The sequence below is a fragment of the Saccopteryx leptura genome, chromosome 12, assembly GCF_036850995.1.
Source record: "Saccopteryx leptura isolate mSacLep1 chromosome 12, mSacLep1_pri_phased_curated, whole genome shotgun sequence".
Lineage (NCBI taxonomy): Eukaryota > Metazoa > Chordata > Mammalia > Chiroptera > Emballonuridae > Saccopteryx > Saccopteryx leptura.
The window spans coordinates 53,556,355-53,572,452 of NC_089514.1; the positions used below are offsets into that span (position 1 = coordinate 53,556,355).

Sequence of the window (16,098 nt, forward strand, 5' to 3'; positions counted from 1 at the left end):
CTAGGAATAAACATAACAAAAAATGTAAAGGACCTATATAATGAAAACTACAAAGCATTGTTAAGGGAAATCAAAAAAGATACAATGAAATGAAAAATATTCCTTGTTCTTGGATAGGAAGAATAAATATAATCAAAATGAACATATTACCCAAAGCAATATACAAATTTAATACAATTCCCATCAAAATTTCAATATTTTTTAAAGAAATGTAACAAAAAATTATCAGATTTATATGAAACTATAAAAACCTCCAAATAGCCAAAACAATGCTAAGGAAAAAGAATGAAGCTGGGGGCATTATGATACCTGACTTCAAATTATATTATAGAGCCACAACAATCAAAACAGCATGGTATTGGCAGAAAAATAGACACTCAGACCAATGGTACAGAATAGAAAGTCCAGAAATAAAACCACAAATTATGGTCAAATAATTTTTGATAAAGGGGCCAACAACACACAATGGAGAAAAGAAATGGTGCTGTGAAAACTGGAAAGCCACATGCAACAAATGAAACTCGACTACAGTTTGTCCCCTTGTACTAAAATTAATTCACAATGGATCAAAGACCTAAATTAAGATCTGAAACAATAAAGTACATAGAAGAAAACATAGTTACTAAACTCATGGATCTTGGTTTTAAAGAGCATTTTATGAATTTGACTCCAAAGGCAAGAAAAGTGAAGGCAAAGATAAATGAATGGGACTATATCAGACTAAGAAGTTTTTGCTCAGCAAGAGAAACTGACAACAAAATAAACAGACAGCCAACTAAATGGGAGATGATATTTTCAAACAACAGCTTAGATAAGGGCCTAATATCCAAAATATACAAAGAACTCATAAAACTCAACAACAAACAAACAATTCAATAAAAAAATGGGAAGAGGACATGAACAGACACTTCTCCCAGAAGAAATACAAATGGCCAACAGATATATGAAGAGATGCTCATCTTCATTAGTTATCAGAGAAATGCAAATCAAAATTATAAGAGATACCACCTCACACCTGTCAGATTAGCTATTATCAACAAGACAGGTAATAGCAAGTGTTGGAAAGGCTTTGGAGAAAAAGGAACCCTCATCCACTGTTTGTTGGGATGTCAAGTAATAAAACCATTATGGAAGAAAGTATGGTTGTTCCTCAAAAACTGAAAATGGGCCCTGGCCAGTTGGCTCAGTGGTAGAGCGTTGACCTGGCATGCAGAAGTCCTGGGTTCGATTCCCGGCCAGGGCACACAGGAGAAGCGCCCATCTGCTTCTCCACCCCTCCCCCTCTCCTTCCTCTCTGTCTCTCTCTTCCCCTCCCGCAGCCGAGGCTCCATTGGAGCAAAGATAGCCTGGGCGCTGGGGATGGCTCCTTGGCCTAGGCCCCAGGTGCTAGAGTGGCTCTGGTCGCAACAGAGCGATGCCCCGGAGGGGCAGAGCATCGCCCCCTGGTGGGCAGAGCGTCGCCCCTGGTGGGCGTGCCGGGTGGATCCCGGTCGGGTGCATGCGGGAGTCTGTCTGACTGTCTCTCCCTGTTTCCAGCTTTGGAAAAATACAAAAAAACAAACAAACTGAAAATGGAGCTACCATATGACCCAGCAATCCCTCTACTGGTATATACCTCCAAAACTCAGAGACATTGATACGTAAAGACACATGTAGCCCCATGTTTATTGCAGCGTTGTTCACAGTGGCCAAGACATGGAAACAACCAAAAAGCCCTTCAATAGATGACTGGATAAAGAAGATGTGGTACATATACACTATGGAATACTACTCAGCCATAAGAAATGATGACATCAGATCATTTATAACAAAATGGTTGGATCTTGATAACATTATATGGAGTGAAATAAGTAAATCAGAAAAAAACTAAGAACTGTATGATTCCATACTTGTGTGGGACATAGAAACGAGATAAGATACATGGAAAAGAGTGTGGTGGTTACTGGGGTGGGGAGGAGAAGGAGGGACAGGGGGAGGGGGAGGGGGAGGAGCACAAAGAAAACCAGATAGAAGGTGACGGAGGACAATCTGACTTTGGGTGATGGGTATGCAACATAATTGAATGACAAGATAACCTGGAGATGTTTTCTTTGAACATATGTACCCTGATTTATTTATGTCACCCCATTAAAATTAATAAAAATTTATAAAAAAATAAAATAAAACCTTTTGGCACAAAAGCCCTCCCCCAACACACATTAGCATAACCATGCTCCTTCCCAAGCAAGAAGGCAATTCATATTAACACCGTGGGGACACCCATCCACAAGGTCAGTGCCATTTTTAACAAAGTGAGCAAAATATATCTTTTTTGCCCAATTCCTGCCCATCTCACAGTCCTTTCTGAAACAATAGCTGCAGTCAGTCCTTAACCACTGATGATCATAGTTGTAATAACTTAAAAAGTATCATCTGCCCATTACACTGTGTCCCTCTAGAAACGCTGGAGTTCCTCCACGTTCACATCCCTCTCCTAAAGCATATTTACTGATAAGTGGCTACTTATAACATCACTGCTGTGGTCACAAGGAATGTGCATGGATAGGACCTGTCAGCTTCTCTTCATTCAAGGTTATCTTCCAGAACTCTTGTCCCAAGTTTTGAAAGCAAGTTCTTACTTATTTTATGTGAAGCCTCATTTATTTTAAGCAGTTACATAATTGACTCAGTTTTAGTCATTTACAATGTAGCCTTAACCTTTCTTATTCTAATCTCATATAAAGGACACAAAATTCCCTTGGAAATTTTAAATAATAAATGGAGATGTTTTCAGCCCTTCAAAACATTGGCATATAGGTGTGTATAGTTTTCAAAGTTTACAGAGATGGCGTAAATGCTTAATGTACTTTGGAAGTGAAATCAAAAGGACAAATGATGACAGTTCTCAGTGCAATAACTGTAACTATAAACCTAAATTCAATCTGCTTTCGTAGACAGAGTGGAAATAAGCATGTTAGTCCTTAATCTTCACAATCTTCACGTTAATGGTCTGTGGATAAAAGACTAACAGTGCATTTTCCTCTCCTTCGTGATAATTTGATCTTTTACCAACTGTCTAAATCTAGCTCCATTCTCCTGGAAACATGATAAAAATTAGAATACCAACTGAATTGTTAGGAAAATTTACTTATGGTAAAAATGGCATTGGACTGCTACACGGTACTGGGAATGGAAAAATTGTAAATACCTAATACTGAGCCTAATGTTGATTTTCTCTGAGTACAGTGACTATTTTCACTGGGCAGGACCTTCACAAGAACCCTAGAAACTGGGCCTCTGTTGTTGCAAAAGAAGGCTCTGCTGTTTCTTAGGGGAAGTAGGTGTTTAAACTAAGGTGCCCCCTGGGCCAACTCATTTTGATCTTGCCTGCACCTGAGCTGTTGGGCTCCTGGAGGACTGCCTCAGGTAGACCTCTGATGGTACCCTGCTGGCAGTCTAGCGGCCCTTCTTGTCTTGCTCCTAAGTAGGCTTGTGTCAGCCGTGGCCAATGGTGGTCTTGTTAGTCTAGTTGCTCAGGAGAGTCTTTAAAAGACTCCAAGTGGGCAATACATCACCCAAGTCATACTAGTAAAAAAATAAAGCTTGGTTTTGTCAAGATGAAAAAGGAAAGTTTATAATTTCCAAAATGGACAAATTTTGAAAAGTTAACAATATTGTCAAAATAACTTGTAGTCTACCTAAAAGCCATCTGTGTAATACTGTTGATAGCCATGGTCATTGTCTAAAGTTACATATTAAATAATAAAATAAAACAGCCAAAGTAAACTAGGAAACAAACATTTTAAATTCAGTTTTTTTCTTTTCCTGTTGTGCTAACAAAAGCTTGTAACGAGATTTATTTTTTAAATTATAGACCACAGTTCTTTAAACGAAATATAAATCCTTTTTTATTTAATAAAGCTGTTACTATGGAATAAATAATAAAAATAATGCTAATAGAGGTTATACACACATACCAGTATTCATTTTTTTCTTTTTGATTAAGTGAGAGGCAGGGAGGCAAAGAGACAAACTCTCGCATGTACCCCATCTGGATCCATCCAGCAAGCTCCCTACTGGGAGATGCTATGCCCATCTGGGGCCACTGCTCTATTGCTGGGAACTGAGCTATATTAGTTCCTGAGATGAGGCCATGGTTCAATCATCAGCGCCTCAGGCCAACTTGCTCAAACCATTCAACTGAAATGTGGCTACAGGAGGGGAAGAGAGAGAGTAAGGGAGGGAAGGGTGGTCGCTTCTTCTGTGTGCCCTCACTGGGAATTGATCCCAGGACTTTCACATGCCCTGCCGACATTCTACAGCTGAGCCAACAGACCAGGGTGAGTATTTACTATCATACAAACTAAACATACAGACAGAACATCTTATCACATTATTGTAAAAAATAATTAATAAATATACTTGCAAGACAAGGTTTGATATTTATATATATCAAAATTTATATATATATAAATTCCACATGATAAATCCAACAATAGCATTTGCATTCTCATTGAAGTGCCAAAGTAAAATGACTTAAAAATGAATGGCATGGATATGATCCTCATTTTCTCATGTTTTATTGCATGAAAATATGATGGCAATACTAATTTGTCAGGTATGACTCTTACCATAAATACAGTCTACAAGTATACCTTATTTTATTGTGCTTTGCTTTATTGTGCTTCTCAGATACTGTGATTTTTTACAAATAATGGTTTGTGGCTACTATACACTGAGTAAATCTATTACCACCATTTTTCAAACAGCACATTGTGTCACGTTTGGTAATTCACTACATGCCTCTGTGTCACGTTTTGGTAACACTCACAATATTTCCCACCTTTTCGTTGTTATTATATTTGTTATGGTGACCTGTGATCAGTGATCGTTAATGTTACTACTTTAATTATTTTGAGATGCCACAAATCACGCCCATATAGAAATGCTGTATGAACCTTGACTGTTCCTGACCAACTGTTCCCACTTCCCTTTCCCTTTGTGCAGACCTCCCTATTTCCTGAGACACCACAATAGTGAAAATTTGCCAGTTAGTAATCCCATAATGGCCTCAAAGTATTTAAGTAAAAAAAGTTGTGTGTCTCTTGCTTTAAATCAAAAGCTAGAAATGGTTAAGATTAATGAAACACATTTTAAAACCCAAGATATGCTAAAAACTATGCCTCTGTGCCAAACAGTTAGGCAAATTGTGAATGCAAGAAAAGAGTTCTTGAAGGAGATTAAAAGTGCTACTCCAATGAACATACAAATAATAATGTGAAATAGCCTATTGCTGACATGGAAGTTCTAGTGGTTTGGTTAGAAGATCAAACCAGTCACAACATTTGCCCAAGCCATAGCCTAAACCAAAATGAGGCCCTAGTTCTCTTTAATACTATGAAGGCTGAGAGAGGTGAGGAAGCTGCAGAGGACATGCTTGAAACTAAGGAGGTTAGTTCATGACATTTAAGGAAAGATGTCATTTCCATACCATAAAAGTGCAAGGTGAAGCAGCAAGTTATACAGAAGACTTAGCTAAAATCATGAATGAAGGTGACCTTTCAATTTAGATAAAACAGCCGTATATTGGCAGATGCCACTAACACTTTTACAGCTAGAGAGAATCAATACCTGGTTTCAAAGCTTCAAAGAACAGGCTGACTCTTTTGTTCAGCACTAGTGCAGCTGGTGATTTCAAGCTGAAGCTAATAGTCTGAAAAGCTACCATTCTATCATTCTGAAAATCCTTGGGTCCTTGAGAATTATGTGCAATCTATTCTGCCTGTGCTCTATAAATGAAATAACAAAGTCTGAGTGACAGCACATCTGCTTACAACATGGTTTATTGAATATTTTAAGCCCACTGTTGACACCTACTGCTCAGAAAAAAAGATTCCTTTCAAAAATATTACTTCTTGTTGATAATATGTCCAAGAGCTCTGATGGAGATGTAAAGCAAGATTGATGTTTTCCATGTCTACCAATAATAACACAACATCTACAGCCCAGGGATCAAAGGGTAATTCTGACTTGTAAGTCTTATTATTTAAGAAATACATTCCATAAAACTAGAGCTGCAATAGATAATAATTCCTCTGTGGATCTGGGCAAAGTATATTGAAAACCTTCTGAAAAGTAGTCACTATTCTAGATGCCACGAAGAGAAGTCATGATTCATGGTAAGAAGTCAAAGCTATGTTAAGTGGAAGTAATCTCAGATGTGGTGGAGATAGCAAGAGATCTAGAATTAGAAGCAGAGCCTGAAGATGTGACTGAAGTGCTGCAATCTCATAGTAAATTTTAAAAGATGAGGAGTTGCTTTTTATGGATGAGCAGAGACAGTGGTTTCCTGACATGGAAACTACTCCAGGAGAAGTTCCTATGAAGATTGCTGAAATGACAGCAAAGAGTTTATAATGTTGCATCCACTTAGTAGATACAGCAGTAGTGGTGTTGGAGTGATTGACTCCAACACCAATTTAGAAAGAATTTTACTGTGGTTAAAACGCTATCCAACAGCATTGCATGCTACAGAGAAACTATTTCTGAAAGGAAGAGTTAGTCAGTTGAAGAAACAAACTTCCTTGTTTTATTTATTTTTATTTATTTTTTGTATTTTTCTGAAGTTGGAAATGAGGAGGCAGTCAGACTCCAGTATGTGCCTGACCGGGATCCACCCGGCATGCCCACCAGGGGGCGATGCTCTGCCCATCTAGGCCATTGCTCTGTTGCAACCAGAGCCCTTTTAGCGCCTGAGGCAGAGGCCATGGAGCCATCCTCAGTGCCCGGGCCAACCTTGCTCCAATGGAGCCTTGGCTGCAGGAGGGGAAGAGAGAGACAGAGAGGAAGGAGAGGGGGAGGGGTGGAGAAGCAGATGGGCACTTCTCCTGTGTGCCCTGGCCGGGAATCAAACACGGGACTCCTGCACACCAGGCCGACACTCTACCACTGAGCCAACTGGCCAGGGCCCTTTGTTTTATTTTAATAAATTCCCACAGCCAGATTTCAGAAACCACCACCCTGATCAGTCTGTAGCCATCAACATCAAGGAAGGACCCATCAGTAGCAAAAAGATTACAACTCACCAAAGATTCAGATAATGGTCAACAATTTTTAGTAATAATGTACTTTTAAATTAAGATATATGCACTGTTTTTAAATATAATGCTTATTGTACAACTAATAGGCTAAGGTATAGTATAAATACAACTTTCATAGGCACTGGATAGGCAAAAATGCATGTGCCTTGCATGACTGTGGTGTTCATTCATCGTGGTTGTCTAGAACCAAACTTGCAATATCTCCCAGGTATGCTGAAGTATGCTCATTATTAAGGTTCATAATATATTGAAATAATCTGAGTATCTAAACTTTAGTCCAAAGGACTAGAGCTATAATATAAATAGTTTCTGACCCAATCTACATTGCATTTGGACTTCTTGACGCATTTGTGTACCTTTTCTTTTTTCAACATCATATTAAGTATCCAACTAATATAAAAATATTAAAAATATTTTTTGGTTTAATATTATTCATAAAATTGAGAAAATGAAACACATGGCATATCTTCAAGTGGAAATTACACATTCACTTTTTCTTAGCAATATGAAGATTAAACAAGATCATGCAAATCATAGGGAATATGGTAGTTACTAAATTAATATCCCTTCTTTATATTCATTCACATATACTTGCTTTTCTATCTTAAAGGAAATGTTTCTTCATAAACTAATCACACTCAAACTTTCATTTTGTCTAAAGTAAATTTGATCACAATATTTTCAGTAATAAAATATATTTTAAACATTATTTAAAAAGTAAAGAAATCAAAGTACTATCTCATTGGGTAGATGAGAACAAAGATGACAGACAACATATGTCAATATTTTGTGTAAATCTTAACACATTCTTACTAGTACTAAAATATTCTTTTTTCACTATTTTTCAAACTAATCTCTCTGTATTTTGGTAGGTAAATCATACATCATTCAAGAGTTCAGTGTTTAGACTTTCTTCCTAATGTTAAAGATTTTTCTGCTCTTATAATGTGTTTTATTTCTTAAATTATTGAAAACACTACAGGAGACAGATCCATAGAGAAATGTAAAAAATCAGGCCCTAACTGGTTGGTTCACTGGTAGAGCATCAGCCCAGTGTGTGGATGTTCCAGGTTCAATTCCTGGTCAGGGCACACAGGAGACATGACCATTTGCTTCTCACCTCTCTTTCTCCTCCTTCTCTCTATATATATCTCTTTCTCCCCCTCCTGAAGCCATTGCTCAATTGGTTTGAGTGAATTGGCCTCAGTCACTGAGGATGGCTCCATGGCCTCTGCCTCAGGTGCTAAACAATGCTTCCATTGCTTAGCAATAGAGCAATGGCACCAGATGGGCAGAGCATCGCCCCTTACTGGGCTTGCCAGTAGATCCTGGTTGGGGCACATGCAGTGTCTTTCTGGTTCCTCTCCTCTCACTAAAACAAAAACATAAAAAAAAAATGTCAACAATTACAAATCCTTCATTAAGTTTATAAATTGGGGAAAAATTTGAAAAGCATTTGGTCATAGAAAGAATTATTAATTTAACTTATATTTTGTTAAATGGAACAGAATCAAATAAATTTTTTAAGATTAAATATCACTAAAATATATTTAGTTTAAAAGAGAAAATATGTGTTATGCTTTATGTGATATAACATAAATTACATCAAGCATATAGTCCTGCACTACATATGAAACCCTTTAAAAATCTGGCAAGAGTCTTGTGGGAAGCATCATATATATGGCTTGTACATTTTCATGGTCTTTCATGTCATACAATAACTTCTCAAAGTTATTTTTGGTCACTTAACAAAGAGCTTTGCAAAATTTTACATGTAAATAATCATAAAAATGTTACATATATACATAGACTATGTAGAATACTAGATATTCTACATATTTTAAAAATGAGTTAATTGTCAGAAAGAAGACCAGTGTTCATATTTAATGCTCCACTTACTAAGAATTTTAGATTTATAATTCAGTCAAATATAATTATGAATGCTAAAAGAGTATATACATAAATAGTAGCATATAATTTATCTAGGAAAATAAATTGTATAGTGAAGGAAAACTATTTATCAGGGAAATGATTATTTGGCGTTAACATTAAGCACATCTGGCTGGAAGCAAGGTCAAAACTCAAACCTTTAATAAAAGTACAAATAGAACATTAATAATCCCTATCTGCTATTCCTCCAAATTTAAAGGTACAATATTATTGAGTTAGACACACCTGCAATTTTTACTTTAAACAGACATCATTGGTGAGGTATATTGCATAAAAAATTAAAAATTGATATTCTGCCAAATATATAGTATAGACTTCAATGGGCCTAAAATGAATAGAACATTTTATATCAGGCAGGGTAGAAACCAAGAAAATTTGCATATTTGTTGGAAAAATAGATCCAAGGTGGTTAGGATTCTGACTTCTGTAGAAAGACTGGGACCAAGAGCCTTCCATGCAAAGGAAGAAGCATGGTTGAGTTGTGGTTGACTGCTACATTGAGCTTCAAAATGTATGAAACTGTAAAAAAAGAAAAAAAGAAAAGAAAAAAGGCAGCGACAGTCAACCACCACACACAGGTAGGACTGTCCTCCAGCACAATGTGTAAGCCTACAGTGTTCCCAATATTTCCCTAGAAAATGAGACAAAAGTAGCCAGTAAATGAATGAATTGTAGACTAGGACCCTGGTGGAAGTCTTGGAATGGGTCAGGTAAGGAGAGGGGAGAGGGGAAGACTCACTTAAACCTATAAATGAAAATGAAGTAGTTTCTGGATAATTCAAAAAGGATTTATGAGGATAAGATTAACTTCAAGGAGCTAGTCTGCTGATCTCTTTGAGTAATGATAGCAATAAGGAAAGTCTTTGACCACTGTTTTCTAAGTAATCATCAATCCTCAAGGTATTTAGAGCTTTCAGATTCTGTAACTATAGATGAATTCTTCCAGGATCTTGAGATTAGGTGGAAAATATTATTTGTTTTCTTCTCTGTTTTCTTTTGTATAGAAATAATCTATGGTTTTATAAATTCCAACCTCATCTAAATATCTTTATCAAACCTCATTCATCAGAGCCAAAGAATATGTGAAAATCAAAAGAGCATTTTATCTACCCACATTTTCAGAAAAAAAATGGGTTTGGATGGCTAAATTTTTAAGATAATTTCCTCCTGTTCATTTCATTTTTCATTTACCTTGAAAAAATCTTCCTGTGTTTATAAAAGTAGCCTATATCTTGGCTTAAAATTATTATAATATGGACTTTAAAAAATACCAAAACTCCCTTTAAACAGAATATTCTGTCTTTATCTGGAAAAGCATATGCAAACCCATAATGATAAAGGTATATTATGAAATAAAAGGGTTTTTTAGTCATAAATATTTTGTTTTTGATCTTTCCACACAGACTGTCCTCAATCACATTGATAAATGTCTGTCTTGGAGAGAAAGCATCTGAGCAGATAGACATAACACAGATGCTGGTCCTAGGAAAATCTGTGTTTCAAATGAAATCTTTCTAATAGGTGTTTTCCAGGCTATGTCTGCATGACTTAAAATATCTACTGATAAGAAAAAAATAAATTAGTATTTTATTTTATTTTAAATATCCAGATAATCCTGTGGATTAACTGAGTCCTAAAAATTTTTGAGAGTGAATATTGACCATTCATTTATTTTTTCATTGCTTTAGAGGTGGGAATGTGTTGAGGTGACTCTCATTGAAAGGCCATTTTGATTAGTCATCCCTATTAATGTCAGCAGTGGCTTGATTGAAAAAACCTTCAAGAGACACACTCTACTCAAATACTTAATGTTAATAGAAATGGAAATTTAGCAGCTAAGTGAATGTGGAACCACCAGTTTCTTTCCCAGATGTCTGGGATGTAACTGCAACTCCTTTACCTGTATAGTAAAACCTCCAAAAAGTAGTAGGATTTATAAGTGCTGGATGATGAGATAACTTGAAGTGAGATCATACTCACTAGCACTTAACTATTCATGCTTTATTTGATTGGGTGTTCCGCATATTTCCATGTATGAATTGCTTTCAGTTCATGGAGTCCCAATAAGGCAATCAGAGATAAGGACAACTTTGTACTGGTAATGAAGTCACCTGTTAGGGAAGCAATGTATTCCAGCACTGGAGAAAGTATCTGTTCTCATTAGGCACAGTTAACATGAACCTACCTTCTACTACTTACTAGTGCAACATTGGGCAAATCTCTCAGTCATTCTATTTCTATATTTATAAATGGAAATAGAAACAGTACCTAGTTCATTGGGATTTCAGGAATAAATAAGTCACTGATACAAAATGCTGGTTCTGTGTGGATGCCCAACTGATGCTCTTTATCAGAACCATATCTGGAAGTAGTTGGCTTCCAATTCAGAGCAAAATGAAAACCTGGAATACAAGAGTTACCCAAAGACACTGCCATAGGCGCTGATGATGTAGGAGGTCGTCTGAACAGTACCGTGTCCATTACAGAGCTGATGGTACTTGTCTCCTCCTGAAGTGGCCTTTGAAATTGGTGTGTATTTTTCCCCATACTTTCCATCTTTATATTTAATATACTTCCTTTATTATAAATAAATTGGGGTTATTAAACCCAATAAATGTTGATTTAAGATTAAAAAATAAGTTAGAAGACAATAACCCTTGGAATAAGTTGATATGTCTTATAATTTCTAAAAATTTTTCTCTAAGCATATGAATTTTATGCACAATAATTATAGTAATTATAGTATATATACAGTGTATCCGTAAAGTCATGGTGCACTTTTGACTGGTCACAGGAAAGCAACAAAAGATGATAGAAATGTGAAACTGCACCAAATAAAAGGAAAACCCTCCCAGTTTCTGTAGGATGATGTGGCAGCATGTGCACATGCGCAGATGATGACGTAACACCATGTATACACTGGAGAGGCCACAGCCATGCCAGTCAAGATGCGGACGGTACAGAGGAAAGTTCAGTGTGTTCTGTGGCTCACTAAATTCGAATCCATGACCAAAGTGCAATGTGAATATTGGCGCATTTATAACGAAGCGCCACCACATAGGATTAATTACTCAGTGGGATAAGCAGTTGAAGGAAACCAGCAGTTTGGTGGAGAAACCCCATTCTGGTAGGCCATCAGTCAGTGACAAGTCTGTAGAGGCTATACGGGATAGCTACCTAAGGAGCCCTAAAAAAATCTGTGCGTGAGCCCACATCAAACTGCACTGAATAGGTATGAAACTGGGAGAGATTTCCTTTTATTTGGTGCAGATTTCACATTTCTATCGTCTTTTGTTGCTTTTCTGTGACTGGTCAAAAGTGCACCATGACTTTACGGACACACTGTAGTTAGTTTGTATGATTTTATTGTGCATATTAGAATTTAAAAAATAGGTACAGATAAAACCACAGGGACACAAAACATGTATATAAGTAAAAAGATGAAGGAATTTATTTAAGGACCATCTAGTTTGTGAATCACCTGAATTTTAATATGATATTTAATGCCAAAATATAAATTCAGTCAAAAATTTTTTTTTTAAATTTAAAGTGAATTTAACATAATGTTTCCCAAAACAAATATTAATTGTAATGGCTTTAACAACCCACTATTATAACTTGAAATAGCTAAATTGCTTGAGGATGTCACCTAGGTTTATAATTACTCTCATCATCTCCATGTGGCTATATCCTTCAGTGAACTTCACCATTAGCAAAATATCATCTGCAAAAGTTACCTACATATATTTACTTGCTATCATACAGATAGCATTTAAGCACAATGAATCTTATGTAAAATATCAATCTCTTTCTCTGTCACTCCAACTTTACCCCTGCAGTGTGTCTTCAAGTTTAGTAAGTCAACTGAAACTTAAGCAAAGGCTCTATAGTGTAACTATTTGGATAAAGAATAAAATTCTCATTTATCATCCTATGATCTCAATAATTGACTGAATTGATTTTTTTCACTTAACTATTTTATTTTTTTACTGAACCAAATATACTAACCTATGTACTGCTATCATATAAAACCAATCGCAATACATTAAAAAATTGCAGTACAGTACCACTTGAATTTTATTACACTCTGCAAAGCAAATGAAGTAAATCAAGGAGAAACAAATCTAAATGCAGCGCTGAAGTGAGGTGCAGCCTTTCAAACTGGCTTTCTATTAATCATAGGGCTGACCTTTTCATTAAGGGGCACTTGTTGGAGCCAATGACAGGGTTACTGCATTCATATGTATGAACTGTACTCTGTGGTATTCATGTACTGGGGCAAGCACAGTGAAATTAGATTCTCTCCCTGTAGGGGGTAGACATTGACCGCTATTCAATGCCAACAATTGTCGGTTAAAGTATTTCATGAAGAATGACTTTTAAACCATGTTTACTCTACCATCAGTAATGTCAAATGTGATTCTAAAAGAAATATATTTAACTAGCAGTAATTAATTAAACCTTTCATAGCAGCAACTTTATCCAAACTAAATCATTTCTGAATATACACAAAGGAGTCATCTGGATTCTACTGTCATGGATTTAAACCATCAATTTTAATAATGTCTATAATAAATAGTTAGAAAACAAAAACAAAACATTGACCAGTGGGGAATTAGTTAAACAATGCACCGATGTTTTATCTAATTTCACCTGTCTATGTATTCTATACATGTGCATTGTTTTTTGAGACGACAGTGCCTTCCATATTAATTTTTCTAATAAAAATGCCTAAATTAAAAATAATAAATCTCAAATGACTACAAATAGATAAGGTGTACTGATAGTTTTTATTACATCCTTTTAAAATATGATCATCATTATGCAATATTTGATGAGGTGGATTTAGGAATCATAACTGAATCTCTGTCAGAGCATATGCCCACGTGTTTTTCTTACACAAAAATATCATACATTTGAACAGCAAAAACATTCTTTCACATTAGTTGACATTCCACCTGAAAAAGTCCACCACAGTTAGCTTGTTAACACAATTCAGGATATATGGTGTAGTAGTAAAAAGATTCCCTATAGCCAAGTAAAAATAAGAGTAGAGGGCGCAAGGAATAGAGCTACACTTAGATCAAATCTGAACTTCCAGTTCAAACATAGTTTAATGGTGAATCTAAAGTTGTAAATGCAAAGTAAACGCAAATGTGAAGGCAGCTTTAAACCAAGCATGAAAGACCTAAAAGTCAAAGTTGAGATTTCCTACATCTGGTTTTAATATCTTTTGCTATGCTATTAGACAAATGATCTCTTGTTTTGTTTTGTTTGTTCTAAAAATTCATTATCATTGTCATTGCTGCTACAATCTAATACTGGTTTTAGAGTTTCTAGGATCACTTCTTTGGCAAGAGATTCAGGTGTATAAATTTGTTAAGTAAAAATCACAAGCAAATTCTTCACATTAGTGTATAAATAGTGATGTATCAATACAAGTTGAAATTTATTTTTAAAGAATATGTGCTTCTTAAAGGCTATTTTCTAATAATTGTGACCAAACACTTGCCACCATCATTTTTTGACAGTAATAAAGGGCATTACACCCAGAAATAGCAGATAATATGCCAGCCTACAGGATTGCATTAGCAATATTATTAGCACCACGTTTTAGTGCCGAGACCTTCTGAACCAGGAAGTCACAGGCGAGTATTTAAACTTCAGTGACAGCGCCAAAGCACCCTGCAAAATGAAATCAGAGGAGATCCCCTGGCTAATGAACACAGGCTTTCTGCTAGCTCTTTTGCAAAGTCTTTAGAGAGTTCCTGAGAGTAAACATCCCTAATTAATTCCAAGTAAAATAAAAGAGAGAGAGAGAGAGAGAGAGAGAGAGAGATTATACTTACTGCATTTGCTGTCCTTTGTCCACACGTTGAGGTGAAAGGGTTGTTCTGCTGTCCTTACCTAGCTGCAGGTAGCCCTATGGATTAGACATACATGTGAGCGGCCAGACGCGTGTTGACTTTGCAACTGTACAAGGAGCAGCGCATGGCAGGCTGCTGGAGAGCCGCTCAGGACAAAGTGCTGAGCTTCAGCATGAGAGCACAGCATCTATTACCCCGGAGGCTCTACCATTTCACCTACACCTGGGCGGATCTATCAAGCTTCATCTCTATTAGAGCGATTTGACTCTGTGGTTTAAGAGGGAGGGGGAAAACGAAAGAGGCTCGCCGTTGTCACACTTGTTTCCTATTAAAGAGCCCTACGATGGATTGAGTAATTGTGTACGAAGGTAGTCTGGCTGGCAGATGTGTGCAGCCCCAGCGGAGCACTAGATTCAAGGCAGATGGGTTGTACCAGGGCGCAAACAACACTGAGAGAGAGAGAGGCGTGATTAAAACAGCAGGCCTCCGTTTTATGGTATTGGAAGTGGGGTAGCGTTAAAGCTCCTGGGAACACGAGTTCCCCAAGTTGTACTGTTCTATAGCGAGGAAAACAATAATTCAGTAAGAAGAAAGATGTTTAAGCTACAAAACTTACAGAGATATTTATAATATTTACTTAAACTCGAAATGAAGGATTAAATGAAGCACCCTTCCCCCTCCACCCTAACTGAATTTAATTGAAACTACTCAATCACGGGTCATGGTGGGTTATTGATAGTATATCGTGATGGATTTGAAACAGATCCTTCATTCTGTTCTATAAACCCAGGTTATCTTTTTAATCTGAATTAAATTGCTTTAAGGAGATTTATAGTGCCAGGCTGATTGACATTTTGCAATTGGGCATTTTTTTAAAAAAATGTGGTTGAAGCATATTGTTAGGAAAAAAAATGTCCTCTGGTAGTATTTCTGCTTACCCCATATTAGCTCAGGTACCTTAATCCATGGAAATGTTAGGGCTATCTGAGTTACACTTCTTGAAAATCAAAAATGAGTGACTACAGTTAATTTTCACAGATCAGAACAGTTTGTGCTATTTCCTAGAATTGTGGAAGACTACTTTTTTATGTTAAATAGTGCACAACTACTATTATAATTAATAATGATTATGCTGCTAATTGAACATTTGCTACCCCCCAGAAGCAATGCAAAGAGCTCTACATGCCTCATCTCTTTTGAGT

General features: G+C 36.4%; 1 protein-coding gene across 1 annotated transcript in view; it reads right to left on the bottom strand.

Moving 5' to 3' along the window:
* SEMA3A (semaphorin 3A) overlaps positions 1 to 14,941 on the bottom strand; it is a 612,798-nt gene extending 597,857 nt beyond the window's left edge. The window contains exon 1 of the mRNA XM_066353930.1: positions 14,879 to 14,941. The gene's annotated coding sequence lies outside the window, so the exon portion shown is untranslated. The remainder of the gene's footprint in view (positions 1 to 14,878) is intronic.
* Positions 14,942 to 16,098: the final 1,157 nt, after the last annotated feature.